The 16,367-nt window shown below is 35.0% G+C and overlaps 1 long non-coding RNA gene across 1 annotated transcript; it reads right to left on the bottom strand.

Moving 5' to 3' along the window:
* Positions 1-14,460: 14,460 nt before the first annotated feature.
* LOC127867659 (uncharacterized) lies at positions 14,461-16,106 on the bottom strand. Its single transcript, XR_008043597.1, has 2 exons — positions 15,997-16,106; positions 14,461-15,778 (listed from the first exon to the last, which is right to left on the bottom strand). It is a non-coding gene; the product is annotated as an uncharacterized LOC127867659 (long non-coding RNA).
* Positions 16,107-16,367: the final 261 nt, after the last annotated feature.

Below are 16,367 nucleotides of genomic sequence, written 5' to 3'. Positions count from 1 at the left end.
AGGTCAAGCTTGTAGAAAATGAAGTTGTTTGCGAACAGTTAGCCTATCATTAAATGAATACAATTTATGTCATCCAATATGCCTAATCTGCATTCTGTAAGCAACTATTGCAGTCCATAACTAAATAATGCGTACAGCATTTCAATGTGATTTTACTTTTTAAGATAACCAAATTTTTCTCGGGTGGTAATACAAAATTTCGAACCGATACAATAGAAAATTAGAAGAGAGAGTTGATATACTAAATTTTTCTTTTGATAACTAACATCTTTTAAATTAAAAACAAAACAAAACAGAATTTAAAATTGAATATGTTTCGAATATGTACTAGAAAAAATCTACATGTATATTTTCACTGTTTATATTACATTTTTTATTTGCACTACAGGAGATAATGACGAAGGAAGATAAAAATGCATGCAAAATTCTATTGAAGGCAGAGTGTCTGGCTCATATGAGGCAGAAAAAGTACATATACTTTTAATTTTGTTAAGCCAAAGTGGAGACACATTATACATGCCAACTATGGGTGTGAAGACAGCCAGGGGCCCTACCAGCACATGCAAGCTTGTTGCAGCTTTGTGCTATGCATTGGATGACTTTGTAAAGTCTTTTATGGTATAAGAGGACATACCTTCATGTACAAGTATTATATATATATATATATATATATATATATATATATATATATATATATATATTTATATATATATATATATATATATATATATATATATATATATATATATATAATATATATATATATATATTTATATATATATATATATATATATATACATATATTATTTTAAGATATTTGTATAATGAAATCAGAATTAAACAGAACAACTTTGCAAGTTTATTTTCTTGTTTTAATTTAGATAAATTTGAGGCTTGGAAAAAGCCAAGAGACATCAAACTACAAGCCACTCCATTATATGATATAGACTTTTTAAAGATATTTGTATAAAGAATTAAACAGAACAACTTGCAAGTTTAATTTCTTGTTTTAATTTAGATAAACTTGAGAAAAGTCAAGAGACATCAAACTACAAGCCACTCCATTATATGATATAGACTTCGAACGAAAGAAATATGGGAAAATAAGAGCACTACCTAGCGGGTGCAGACCGCTCATCTATTTTTCTTTTTTAAGGTGAAGGGACCTATCTCAATACTTTAATCAAAAAGAAGGGAGCTAGGGGTGGGTGTGGAGAGGGGTGTATAAGTGTGGGGGGTGTGTTCATTTATTACATTATTTTCCAAAAATAAGAAAAAAATGAAAAAACAAGTGGCAAAAATAAGACTGGAATTTTTTTTTTCTTTAAAAATGTATAGTAGCTAAGACGAGCATTGAAATTTTCTACTACAATTCAAGACCTTGCAATGTGCCGACCAGTAACCCTATCAACACTGTCAGATTGTTTAAAGGTAAGCTTCAGTGAAAAAATATTTTACCGACTCATCAGAGCCCGGTATTGCACCTTAGCAAATCTATTTTTGCCATCGGCTACACTTGGTCTCATTCGTAACTTACGGTTGTGTAACGTCACTATAAGGACTCCATCTTTGTTTTGATTACAAATGATAACAAACGCAAGATACTTGTCAACATTTGATATTTTGACGTGAAATTAGCAGTTCATATTGCTGTGTTGGCGAATGTGCCAATAGGAAGAGTAAAGATGTTAGTCTCCATACTTTTTCTAAAAACATGGCCCAAAGAAGACTCTGGATTCGTGGAATTCAGACCACAACCAAGTTAGTCTGCTCTATGCATTTCACATTAGAGTCATTCTCTTCATCAACAAGAACTAAGTGGTTGCTGGGTTTGCCGTGTAAGCCTGCCCTGAACCAGGATGCAGTACCGACGCTGTTTGGAGAGAATGTTCGGACAAGTGACCTTGTTTAAGACGTACAAAGGTAATTATTTGCAATAGATTTTGAGCAAAATGCTGTTTCATTTCAGTACTGATGTCCGAGAGCAGAACAAATACTTAGTGTTTGAAGAAAACCTGCTTGAGCTGTTCAAGACATGCCCCGAATGTCGATTGCCTGCAGCAGGACTCATCAGCCAACGAAGTGGCTCATAGATCGCCATGAGGCAGACATGTGAATGTGGCTACTCACGGCGGTGTGCGTCACTGCCAAAAGTGCAAGACATTCCAGCTAGGAATCTGCTTCTCAGTGCAGCAATAGTGTTTGCTGGCTGCACACCTAAAAAAGTGCTGAGACTTTTTTCATTTATGAATGTATTTTGCATTTCTATGAGCACATTCTTTCAGCATCAGCGATCATTCCTGTGGCCAGCTGAGGAGGCTGTTTGGCTAGACCATACATCCTCTGCTCTGACTCAAGGAAGAGGGCAGGAGTGTCACTCTAGCTGGTGATGGAAGATGTGACAGCCCTGGACATTGCGATAAATATGGAGCGTATACCTTTATTGACATGGCAACTGGGCATTTCATTGGGGATATCGCAGTGACGTCACAGCAGAGGCGATTCCTTAGCGACGGTGAAAACAATGCCCTAGTTACGCACGATTGACTACGCTGATTGAGCTACCTCTGCTGACATTTCACCAATTGCCTTCCTATTGGGAAGTTGATAGGTAATTAAATGTGCTGTTATTGGTGTTTAAAATGTCTTTTGACTATAATGAAGGGTTATATTGCAAGTCGAAAGCCTGATATGACCAGAAAATAAAGCTAATAGGGCTTAATGAATGTCCGTACAAATTGCAAGCTGGATGTTGGAAAAATGACCTGACTATGGCCGACGATCGAGTACGGCGACATTCATAACTTTCTCATTGAAAATTAGAGAATGTTATACAAATAATTGAGCCCTGATCTATTGCAGTAGACAAAGGAAAATCTCAAGCACCGAATAAATTCGGGTATCAATAAGGGATTTCTTCGCATGTGCATGCTATTAACATCTACCACGAGGGGGTCGCATTACTTTCCGACGAAATTTTAAAACACCGCACTTGTTTAACTATAATAAAAGCATTTAACGAATTGTTGCTGTCAACTTCAAGAAAACAAGCATCTGTTAGTATGTAACGAAGCAAATTGCGTTTCAGCGTTACATTACACGAAAATATCAGAAAGTCCAGTAAATACTGTTGTCCGACTAATACTCGCTTATCAGTATTTAGTACCATGGAGCCACATATATATATATATATATCGTGGAATAGGATCCTGTTAGAACCAATAACTGTTCATTCATTAATTTATAATTTCCTCTTTATAAATATACGAATTAATTATTAGCATAACAGTAAAGGTGTTCGGAAGACTAAACACTGACAATTCCACAAAACAAAAATATAAATTAGCCGTATTCTGTCTTAAAGTAAGACTTTAATAAATTATATTTCAAAAACAATCAAGCATGTTATAATTTGATTGTAATTATAAATGCACAGGTGTGGATGTGATATTGTGTTTTTTTGTCAGCCATCCAAAGTGTTAGACGTGAATTGAATCAATAATAAAACAAAGTCCAAAAAAAACGGAATACATTGCAATCGTTTGATGATGTGGTAATTTTCTTTACATTGAACTAATTTTCGTTTCGTTTCCACTGAATGACAATTTTTATATTTCTAGCATACAAATGGAAAAAAACACTGTATATAATGCAAACTGAACAGTCTTTGCGGGCATATTGAAATCTCTTTAATTACTAGTCATAATGAATGATAAAATCTAGCATTTTATGATACCAAAAATCTATATTTTTAATTTATTTTACGCAAGTATTGTTAACCCCTATTGTGATCAAACGTGATTGCTCCTTTTCATGATGGTGTTACATACAATTAATTCAGTAATGTACCATCTAAACATGTTTATGCGGAGTTTACATTTGCCTGCACACGTTAAATACGTTAATTGTGTAGCAGTAAATTGTACAATATTTTAAATTTAAAGTTATTAAACACTTTATTATTATTATTAAACTGGCTAATATCTATACACTATATAGTTCCTGTTATTCCATATCGGACAAATGTCTTCATTTTTTAAACATATATTTTAAAATATTTTATAAAGCAACTGTATTTTCAATTATTATTTCTGAAATCAAAATTAGATTTTTCACCCGATGTACTATATTTCGGATATTTTAAAATTCGGACATAGGGATATATATGCGTTGATTGTTGTTGATAGTTTGTAGCAATATGTTTTGTGTTATTTTAGACAACAAGAATGGATGGTGGTAATTATCATGGGCCTTTCTATCAAGAAATAGGTGTGAAAGACATTCATTTAATTGAACCTGAAAATCAACCACCTCAGCTAAGAGAAAATATTTGAACAATTATAGGTGTTTGTTTTAGAACTTGTGAAATTGGCTAATAAACAGAAATTTAAGTCATCCAAAGAAGTGTGAATGGGTGTGTGCAATTAAGTCAAACTTGATTGGATATGTCACCCTAACTTTTCAAGAACACGGATTTGTAGAGCTGTGCTGGCTAAAAAACAGTTTGACAAAAAGAAGTCTAAAAAGTATGCCTTTGGTTTATATGTGGTTTATTATTAATAAAATAATTGTTTAATTATATCGACTTTGGACATGTTTTTATTGTATTTTAATGTGATCAAAACCAATAAACATCTAAAAGGTACTCTCTTTTGTTGTGTTTTGCTGTTATACATGTAGTTTAGTCGGACAGTGGGACTGACAGAAACTGATTCGGACTCAAAACAATTTCAAGTCTGTCAGTCAGAATGACTGACAGATTTTTCAAGTTTTTGCGAACCCTGTTGTCGGGGGATTCAGACAGTGCTGTGCCATGACTTTTTTCAACTTCCACCTGTAGCCAACCGACTATACAGAGATGAGGGGGAGTTCTGCTTTGAACATGATTCATTCAATGAGTGGTTCCCACACAAGGTGGTTCTGAGGAAATACTTAAGGATTGAAAGCACAAACGCCTTAACCAAAGCTATCAACAAAGTGTTTTCTGGATTAGTCATGCAGGAAAGTAATTCATTGTTAACAATTCTTTTTTTTTACCTTTGACCTTGAAGGATTACCTTGACCTTCAACCACTCAAAATGTGCAGCTCCATGAGATACACATGCATGCCAAATATGAAGTTGCTATCTTCAATATTGCAAAAGTTATGGCAAATGTTAAAGTTTTACCAAACCAACAGACCAACAGACAGGGCAAAAACAATATGTCCCCCACTATAGTGGTGGGGGACAAAAAAAGACGGCCTCTTCATGTTGTTCCTGGCCAGTCATCAATGAAGCGTTTTGCCAAGAATGACTTGGTAGATGACTTCAACAGAGCCGGGGGAACTTTGTCAAAGCCCTGCTGAAGGTCCATATCTCCAGTTACTACAGGACAAAACAGCTCCAAAAATGTTATGGCTGAAGGTGGGCTGCCCTGTTATCCTAATCCAGAACCTGTGTGACCAACTCTGCAATGGTCTCTGTGTGGTTGTCCGCAGTCTTAGTAAAAACCGACAGAGTGAGAGTCTAATTCGAAGGTTCCACCGAAGTCATCACTGTACCTTAAGTTACATTCAACGGGTAGATAACAATTCCATCTCTTCTACACCTGCTACAAATGTAATCATGACTATTCTGCAAACATAGTCTTAACTCATTTGTGCATGGGATGATATTGCAGAAGACCACTTCTATATTTAATTAAATCAATTTGCAGAAAGCATTTTAGAATTGCTGTTTTATTAATCTTTGGACCTTAAAAAGTTTGTGACAATATGAAAACTGGCTGATTATGACTTTATGAGCAACTTCACTATTGGCACACTGTTTTCATATGTCGTCTTGTGGGAGATGCACCATTATGCATGAAGGGACAATGGAGCTAAACAAAATCTCTGAAGACAGAAGCTTGTTTGCCTTAAACTATAAGGTGAGGTAATAACAATACAACTGTGTGTACCATGCTCATGCATGGAAGACATCTTTTCTGCACCAAGCTGACCAATGAGTGTAAAAGCATGGGAAACAATATGTCTTAATTAATTATTATAAATTGCAAACACAACCATTGCTAATTGCATGACATATTAGTAAGCTAAATAAATATTATTGAGAACAAGAGATGTGTTTGTCAGAAACACAATGCCCCCTAATGGGCTGCTTGAAGCAGCTTTGAAGTTATTTTAATTTGTGTTCTTTCTTTATTATATTTTTTGAAAACCGTCGGAAAAAATTAAGAGTCTGTTACAGCAGACAGGATAAATGCCCAAAGACAGGTTGTGGACCAGTCCCTTACGGCCCTGAATATTACACACCCACAGAAGTATAAATAGCGGATTCTAAAGTAAACAAGTTTCAGTTTCACTCATAGATTTGAAAAGATAACATCAGAGTGTGTCGGCTTAAAGATGAGGAAGAATCGTTGTCGGGGGATTAATACAGTGCTGTGCAGTGACTTTTTTCAACTTCCACCTGCAGGCCAACCTACTATACAGAGATGAGGGGAATTTCAACACAATCATTGCTAATAGAATGACATCTTAGTAAGCTAAATAAATAGTATTGAGAACAAGAGATGTTTGTTAGAAACACAATGCCCCTACTGCGCTGCTTTGAAGCCATATATTTGACCTTTTACCTTGAAGGATGACCTTGACCTTTCACCACTAAAATGTGCAGCTCCATGAGAGACACGTGCATGCAAAATATTAAGCTGCTAACTTCAATATTGCAAAAGTTATGGGCAATGTTAAGGTTTTCTGACGGACAGACTGACTGACAGACAGGCTGACGGACAGTTCAACTGCTAAATGCCACCGTACCGGGGGCATGAAAAGTAGTACAATGTCTGAAATTGTAGGGTTTTCTTTCAGAAAGAGGGGCAGGCCGGTTGGGTACAGAAAACATGAGCCACAACAAAGGGAGACCAAAAAGGGGGAATTAGAAATAAAATATTAGTAATTTTATTCTTATCTATTATTGTCTTATAGTGTTATGAATTATTTATATCAACGCTTCAGACCACAAATACTAGCAATTAAATAAATGTTTTCTTAGACATAAGCTTATTAACTCTTTGAATTGTTACATTTTGGACATGTACATCCTTCATTCAGTACAGTGAAGAAAGACCTGCTGCCACTTGAAGTTTTAGGTGCCTACTTGTGTTGCAGCCTGATGTGTTTGGCATCAATGCCATTGGAAGTGATTCGAACAGCCAGAGACAGTTTTCAACAACTGTCCGATTTGGAACGCTCACAGTGGATACTGAATTGGATTTTGGGACAGAATGACAGACAGGCCAAAAACAATCATTCGATCCGGGGGCATAAAAAGTATTTTGAAGAAAATTATTAATAAGACAATATTATCTTAAAAAATAACTTAATCTCGTTTTTAATATACAGTATATTTTTTTTGACAGAAAAGTTATACCTGCCTGGTGTGTGGGGACATAAAATTCCCAACAAGAAATGAAGTAAATTAATCATATTGTGGAACAGCATTCCGGGGTTGTTTTCACAGAAACACATTCAGCAGTGGTTCCTGCACCACCCAGATGACTACATCCGGTTTGTGCAAACAGGCGCACTAGGAGCTGAGGCAGAAAGAGTCCTCAGTGACTTCAAACTAAAGGTCCCCTCGCTGATTAGCGAACATATTCAGAAAAGGCCAGAAGAGCAAGACGTGAAAAGGCCAAATGACCATGACCCTACTGGGAGAATGGCAACAAGACCACTACCAGTGTTTTCTGGAAAATGCCTGCCAGAAGGTCAGGAAAACAAAGATAACTGGAAATGGTCCAGAAAGAGTAGTTTGGCGATAAGTTCTTCCAGTGCTGCCTCTGACAAAATCTCTTCCTCATCAGGAGAATCCTCTTTTTCTTGGAAAGGGAAGGAACCAAAGGCTCAAGTTCAGGAACATGAAAAAGAACAACAAAACTCAACTCCAAAATAAAGTAATCAGCCAAGGAAAAATTAAATTAGTTGAAGTAAATGTCGGTGGACAATTGTTCATAACTACAAGACCAACAATGGAAACACAAACATTAATAACTCTGGATTTATCAATCGAGATCCTACTTACTTTCCAAATATTTTTAACCATATCCGTTTCCAACATCAAAGGTGCCACATTTCCTTAGATATCCTTCCCAACACACGACGGGAATTGGCCCTGATCAGTCTAGAAGCCAGATGTAACACTTACCTTTGCCTGGAGAAAAGGGCAAATTTGAAATTGTAAACAGTGCAAGTTGAGTCTATTTAAGATGAAATTAAGTTGAATGACAGTTAATGTTTCATTTCGTTATTAAAGTTGGATGTTGAAATGTTGAAAAATATTTAATATATCTATATAGTTATATTATCTTATCTGTCAGTGATGCTGATAGTATTTAATGTGTAATTGTTCTTGATGGTCACGTGATTTTATGTTAGGTATTTGATACTATTTCAAAATATTCCTTTAAAACTAAATAGAAATTCGTTGTAGGAATTAATGACAGTGTGTTGAATGAAATAACTCATAAAGATTTTTAAAAAGAATTTGGATAATTGTGAATGAAAAATGAGTTTGAATGTGTGTTGTGCTTTCATTATGAATTTATGATAAAAGTTCTTTTAAACGAAGAAATGTGTTGATTATTGGTTTATATTGCATACACAAAGCATTGCAGATAATAGATTGTGTACTTTCTATTTCTAGTTGATGATAGCTTGCTCAGATCGAGGCGAGCAATACGGCAATATTTGACTGTGCAAGTTGTTTTTTTGAAAAGTTTGGTACCTGCACGCGCAATATTCGGAACCGTAAATTTTCTAAGTTAATAACCGGCGTCTCCTGATTGATCATAATGATAAAATAGATAAAAACTAGAGCTTTGTCACAGACGTGACGAATATCCCCACATGCCGGATTGACACAGAATATTTTGCATGTTGTCTTTAAAAAAAACAGCGGACACCATGCGCTATGTTTAAAACGCACTAAGTGACCCCGTGACCTAGTTTTTGACCAACCATTACCAATGTTCAAACGTGGCCTAGACATCATCTAGATACAACTTCTGACCAAGTTTGGTGAAGATGGGATGAAAACTACTTGAATTAGAGAGCGGACAACATGCTCAATGTTTAAAACGCACTAAGTGACCTGCAGTGACCTAGTTTTTAACCCCGCATGACCCATATTTGAACTTGACCTAGACATCATCTAGATACAACATCCGACCAAGTTTGGTGAAGATCGGATGAAAACTACTTGAATTAGAGAGCGGACACTTAATATGGACAGTCCGACCAACGGACAAGCTCTCTCCTATAGTAACCCCCTAAACTTCGTTTGTGGGGGTATAATGATCAACTTTACGGCTTTTAAATTTTCTTAAATTCTTCTCTGTATTTATTGTGACTATATTTCGAATAAAGCATCAGCATTCTTGGTGTAAAACAGTTGTCTTCATTCCGGGAGTTTCCCGTTCGATGACGACATCACCAAATTTAGCACTGGAATTCCCTTGTTTTTAACAAAAGATTTTTTTCATTTTTGAAATCATTATTGCACATTGTTTTTCTATTTGATAAAAAATAAATAGTATGCCAATTTATTTTATTATCTCAAGAAAAAAAGTAAATGAACTGGTAGGCTGAGTCTATCGAGGCTATGTATGTCAGGTTGTGACGTCATTCTGTCGTCTGTCTGTCACTACCAAAGATGTTGTGTCATTCTCAATTCTTTCACGTAAAAAAAATTAGATCAATTTTATTTGATAACAACAATTTTGCATTGCAATTGAAGCTTAAACTGTCTTTTTAAACTGATACAATCTGCGTTTCATTCAATAAAACAAGGGACAAAATTGTCACAAAACCAGGTTTTCATTGTGAAAAAAAAATCTGATAAAGGGAGAAAACTCAAACTGAACTTTTGAAATGAACAAACTAAATTAACCCCCTTTGTAAGTTTGTTTTAAAAAAAATCTTTTTTAGTCGTGGCGACCTTGACATTGGAGATATTGATTCTTTCGTGCGACACACCGTCCCATGATGGTGAACAAATGTGCCAAATGATTTTAAAATCTCACAATGAATGACATAGTTATGGCCAGGACAAGCTCATTTTTGGCCATTTTTGACCTTTTGAAGTCAAAGTGTGACCTTGACCTTGGAGATATCGACGTAATTATTTCGCGCGACACACCGTCCAACTATGGTGAACAAATGTGCCAAATGATTTTAAAATATGACAATGAACGACATAGTTATGGCCCGGACAAGCTTGTTCCGCCCGCCCGCCAGCTCGCCAGCCAGCCAGCCCGCCCGCATTCGCCAATCTAATAACCAGTTTTTTCCTTCGGAAAACCTGGTTAACAAATCCGATCGTTGAAATTTTTAAATATTTTGACAGTCAACTAAAAGACAACATTTCATTTGACAGAAAATGTCACTTACTAAATTTGAGAGAAAAGACAATGTTCTCTCTTTGGTACAAGATGTACCACCAGATGGCAACTGTTTCTTTCACTCTCCAAGTCATGCAGTGGCAAGAAATTTTGATAATTCTCAAATGTTTCGAAATCTGATCTGCCAAAGAATTGTCAATGCTTGAGACTTTTGGCAGAATAAGGTACAAATGTATAATGGCCATGCCATGTCATTACATTGTAGATACATACTGGTATGCTGGATGGTAATTGGTGGGCAAATGCGTCTGAAATTGAGGCAACCCTCTTATTTACTAAAGTTTGCCATCAAGGTTTATTTAAAGGGCGTAAATCAGAACGGCCAACAAACACATTGGCTACATATCCAACAAATTCAAATGAAAAAAAGGAATTTCTTTGCTGCTGGAAAATGATCATTTTAAAGTATTGTCCCGTCTCGTAAATCATCAAATTTCTACGCAATCCACTAAATACTCACAGGCAAAAATTACAGTAATTTAAGTAAAACTGAAAAAAATTTCTCCCAAATCGCTACAAACTCGACCAGGTCCGAGGCGTCTCCTTTTCAGGACCATTCTTACTCAATGCCTGCCAAAAACTCTCATGTTTATATACAACACCCTTATGCACAATTAAATCATGCATCATCACATCGTGCTGATCCATGTAGTGGAACATCCAATAGTAATCAAATTAGTACAGCTTTTGGTGACTGTATAAAGTTACAGAAAGGCTCCTTCAAACGACAAAAAGTGAGCAAGGGCAAAGCCCCAGCAGTAAAAAGGACACACACCGATGTTCCTAAAGTAAACACGGCGGAGTCGGTCAATAATGACCTGAACAATAACCTTGTTATGGAATGTCTAAAGAGCATTCAAGAAACTCAATTGTCGATGGTTCAGCGTATAATGGCCATGGAACAGGGACAGGCAAGCTTCTTCGAAGAAGGCGACTTCTATGAGTACGATGAGGAGCTGGCCCCTCAAAAAGATTAAAGCCAGAGAATGAGCGTAAGTCTCGTTTAATTTTGAAATTAATTGATATAAAAATCATTCTTCAAATAGCTGGATTTAATGGATATGTTTCATCTGAAAATGCTGTCACCATTGTGTTTAAATTTGAAACCGGAAATGAACTGAAACGGAAGTGAAATAACAGTGATTACCTCTAAGATAGAAAATTAAAGAAAGGTTTGGAAACATACTACCATACTAATAGTACTTTAAAAACTTCTTATTGGTGAGCAATTCCTATAGGAGGGGGAAATGCTATGACCTATGTCAAAGCGTATTATTACTTTTTTGTTACAATGTACATTGGGTACAAATGTCAATGTCATGATAAAAAAAGTGTTTATTTTATAATTATGACATGTCATATTATCATAATCAATATATAAATATATACATATATTGATAAGTTCTATGCATATTATTAATTAATTCATCAGATTACCTTTGTCATAAATAACATTTTAATTCTCAAGTATTTCTTCAGTTTTTACTTAATATTTGTGTACTTGGTCGTTATCAAAATGAAATGAGTTAAATTTGTTATGCTCCTTATTACAGGATGTAGCAAACAGTAGAAAAATCCTCCCGCAACAGGCACAACCACCCACACATTGTAAATGAAGTTTGATTTCCATAACTGGTGGCTCTGCTTAAGCAAGTTTTTCGTGCCTTTGAAGGGACTTACAGGTTTCACAAGTTTCTGTTCTGCTCAACAGAACCTGGTTAAGTTTCATGCAGTGAACTTCACAATGGTGAGGTAATACAAATAAGCTTATTGAAAAAGGGAATAAGCTTCAATGACATTCTCCAGTCACAATTGCCAGTGACAATCTCAGGACCAGGCCTTACACCTGAACGAAGGTGGTACCTGTACAATCATATACGGGAATTTTGCAGGTCACAGGTAACAAAAGATTCTACCTGCCCATTGGGTAATGTTGAAAGGCCCGGTAAAGCCACAAAGAAACGGAAAGAGTAATGTTTTGATGTTGAAGTAATATTGAATATTCATGATTTGACAAGTTTTGTCTTTTTCTTTTTTTTCATACTGTGTAAATGGACAACTTACAGATAACTTATGTTACGTACATGTAATGTATGTGTTTGTAAGACAATTGTTCCAGCGCGCTGTATAAAAGTTTCAACATGGTAAACAGATAATTTATGTATTTGTAAGACATTCCAATCGTTAAAGTAACAATCACGCTAAAAAATATCGAATATTTCGTTAAATAAAGCTAACCCATAAAAAAATCAATGTCCCTTTTAGCAAAATGCAAAATTTCAACGTTAGATGTTGTCTGGTAGAATTGATTTAACGAGATACAAAATGCTAGTTTTTATTTTTTTGTGGCCACAAACAATTCCATTTATATCTCCCGTGAAATATCCGAACATTTACGGGCGAACACGAGATTGGATACAGTAAGCGTCCGAAGCATGACGTAGCTCTCATGAATAATCATTCTGTGAAATCCAAATGAATTCTGGGTAACTTGAACTTGGCGAATGCGAAAATGGCTTGTATAAATTATGCAAATGAACGCAACTCGAATAAATCCGATCCTGACTCGAAAGAGAAAGTAAATTACATCGTCGAACGATATTAAGATATTTAGATGCTTAAAACTTGCCGAATGCTTGTAATATAACGTTTTTACATCGATGTTACTTGTTTTTAGTTTTTTTTTTATTGTAATTAACCATCGTATGGTACTACTTGTTGTCGAATGTTTTCATATAGCATAATACAGTAGCCGTATGTATTGGTGAGCGTGATAGTGACTTTAAATATTTTGTTCAATTAATCTGCAAATTTACTTTGAATAGTATATAATCATTATGTAATATTGTACTATCAGACTTGTATTTGTACTTTGTGCTTATTTGAATTGTTGACAGTTTTGTCATGCAAATATGTATGAATGTGCTTACATTTAGCAAAGAATGCCACTACCCATGATTTTTAAAAAGTGGTTCTTTCAGGCTAAATTATTATAAAATTGTTATCAACCTGTAATCAACTTTAAAAAGATGTGAAGTGAATGACTTAATGATCAGCTGTAAATATTTAAATGTTACTATATGTTTTGGTGTTCTGGATAACTATTTTGACCAATAATTTATATATAAATGTATTGTTTGCATTGAGTAATGTAATGTGTTTAGCACAATGCTTCTTTAACATTACAGAGAATGCATTGCAATGTAGTGTTTATCATGTTATTGCATTAATTTTATTTTTTTAAATTTAACAATATTGTAACATATTTTATTGTCCTATTATTTATTAGTTTCCATGGCAACCAATAATACTTCTTATTTGATATTCTTATTATGTGATTTATACAAATGTTTCTGATTTGCAATGGCAATAATGCACATATTACACATATGTTGAAAAGTGTTTGTCAAACACCTCAAGTGAGCATGTTATGTTTGCGCATTTACTGCCCACTCAAAAAACATATTTTCGAAAGTTACTCAAGAATATAAAGATTTTATTTTTTATAATAAATTTCCATACACATTTTTTTCGTATTGTTAATTAAATAATTATAGAAAAATCATTGTTTTATTGAAAAAAATCATTTTTAAAAATTATGTTACCATGGAAACCATATTTATAAAATGGTATCTCGGGACACAAATGTATTGCTTGTATGTGTAGAATTAAGTAAAAGATTTTTGTATGGAATAAATAGCATCTATTGCTGCATATTGGTTTATTTCCCATTGTTTGTCTTATGTTAATTTTTTGGAAGCATATTTGCAGAAAATAAGTCATTTTGCACTCAACAGTGGTCTTACGTTAAGGTCAATATCTTGAAAACTAACAATGATAGCAACCTATTTTTTTGCATTTTGTTTCTTAAAGATAGCAGAAATAAAATATGTAAAAACCTGAAAATGTTATTTTTGAACCATAATACCCATTTTCGCAGCGACTGCAACATTATGTTGTGGCTTCAGTTTCACCCAAAAATATGCATTGACGCAATGACAAGAGTGAACACACAAACAATATGCATACCATAGTTTTTCTTTAGATGACATAATGTCAGTTCCACACAAAGTTGCACGCATCAAAATCATAGTTCAATTATGACACTATTAGCAAGTCGTGCAAAAATGGGTCTAATGCCGTATGACACCAAAGGAGCTGCATACACACTTGTCTTCAGATTTTGTGCAGTCTGGTCAAGAGCTACCTATGCACTAAGGAGACCACAAAACCCTGCATGATTTTTTAGCTCACAAGGTAGCTCCTGACCTGTCTAGGCAATTGCTCAAGCTGCACTGGCTACAAATAGCATAAGACCAATTTTTGAAATAACAGCACTCCTAGCTGTCAGTTCCACACAAAACAAATGTGTACATAATCTCCTTAGTTGGAATGTGTCAACATCTAACTTTTTACCCTCACAAACATGTATATTATGATCCTCTGTCTCAATTATCTTCATGCAAAAAGCACTAATGCTTAATAAAATTTAAATATGATTTATCTCAGAACAAGTGAGTAAATAAATCATTTCATAAACATTTAAAAAAAACACATAAAATATAATATAAAAAACTCAAAATAAAAATATCTGTAAAATCACAGAAATAAGCAGTGAGATTTGAATAGAATAACATAAACACTTCTATCTTGATCATGTTAACACAAAAACCCGCATAAAATCACATACAACTCTGCTAATGCATCAATATGCCTAGCCTGATTGATTCCAACCTGCAAGTCTGCGCATCGTGCGAAAATAGGTCTTAAGACATATTGGAGCCTCTGTATCCAACTACTATGAGTAGCCATAATGTCCTCTAAAGTTTTATAAAACCTTACACGAGTTTAAAGGGACAGGCAGCCCCTGACTTGATTATTGTAAATGCGCAGGGTGATCTATGCTAACAGCATATGGCATAATACCTATTTTCGCACAATGCTGCTCATATAATGAGATTGCTAATATATTGCACACACGATATCCATATACATAACAAAACAAAAATAATTCTTTACATTCGCTATACATTAAAACATAAATTTACTTGTCTAACGTGATAACGCCACCAACTTGGAAGACTGAGACATCAACTTGCATGAAAACAACTCCAAAGGGCCCGATTGCTTTCCACCTTAGCCCGATGTCTTCTCAAGGAAGCCAATCAGGAGTCCTTCTTGCCCTCCAGGTCAAAGTGTGCAGCCAGCTGCCTCAATGCAGCCAGCAGAGTGTCGGGGAAGTGGTGAGCTATCATCCTCCGACTCAACACTATCTCCCCAAATGTGCTGCAGTTCACCCCATTCCACGTAATATTCTGGTGCCTCTGACCAGGCTCTGAAACACACGTGGATTTAATGACAACCCATGATTCAGAAAACTTAAAATAGTTATTACACGTTTTCATTTGAAATTGCTTTCTTTTTTATTATATGCTTAAGTGCTTCGTCTTTCATGTTTCATTTGCTTGGTTTTTGCAATATAGGAACCTGTTATCATCCTGCTTCTGTCTATATGCCTACTTGTTATCATCTTGCTTCTGTCTATATGCCTACCTGTTATCATCCTGTTTCTCTAGCACATGGAGGATCTGTCCTGGAGGATACAGAGGCTCGTATGTGGTCATCACAGAGGTCACCTCCTGCTCTTCCTGGGATATCACTCTCTGTGTAGGAACACACAATAGCGCCTTGAGTATAACAGATGAACACTCGTATTCACATAAATACTACGCATAATTAGAATACTAAGGTGAATAAAGATCAAATGTATCATTGATAGTTGATGAACAGGTAATGTGTGATTACAAAGACGTGTTCTCAGTTTTGCAAAGTGACAAGTCTACCCTATAATATATTATGTCAAAGATTCAAAAATGAATGTATGCATTATATTCAAACAAGCACAATAAGTAATGTTTAAGAAA

This window comes from Dreissena polymorpha, chromosome 2 (assembly GCF_020536995.1).
Source record: "Dreissena polymorpha isolate Duluth1 chromosome 2, UMN_Dpol_1.0, whole genome shotgun sequence".
NCBI lineage: Eukaryota > Metazoa > Mollusca > Bivalvia > Myida > Dreissenidae > Dreissena > Dreissena polymorpha.
Note: the sequence above shows the minus strand (reverse complement) of the source record. Positions and strands in the feature narration are given on the sequence as shown.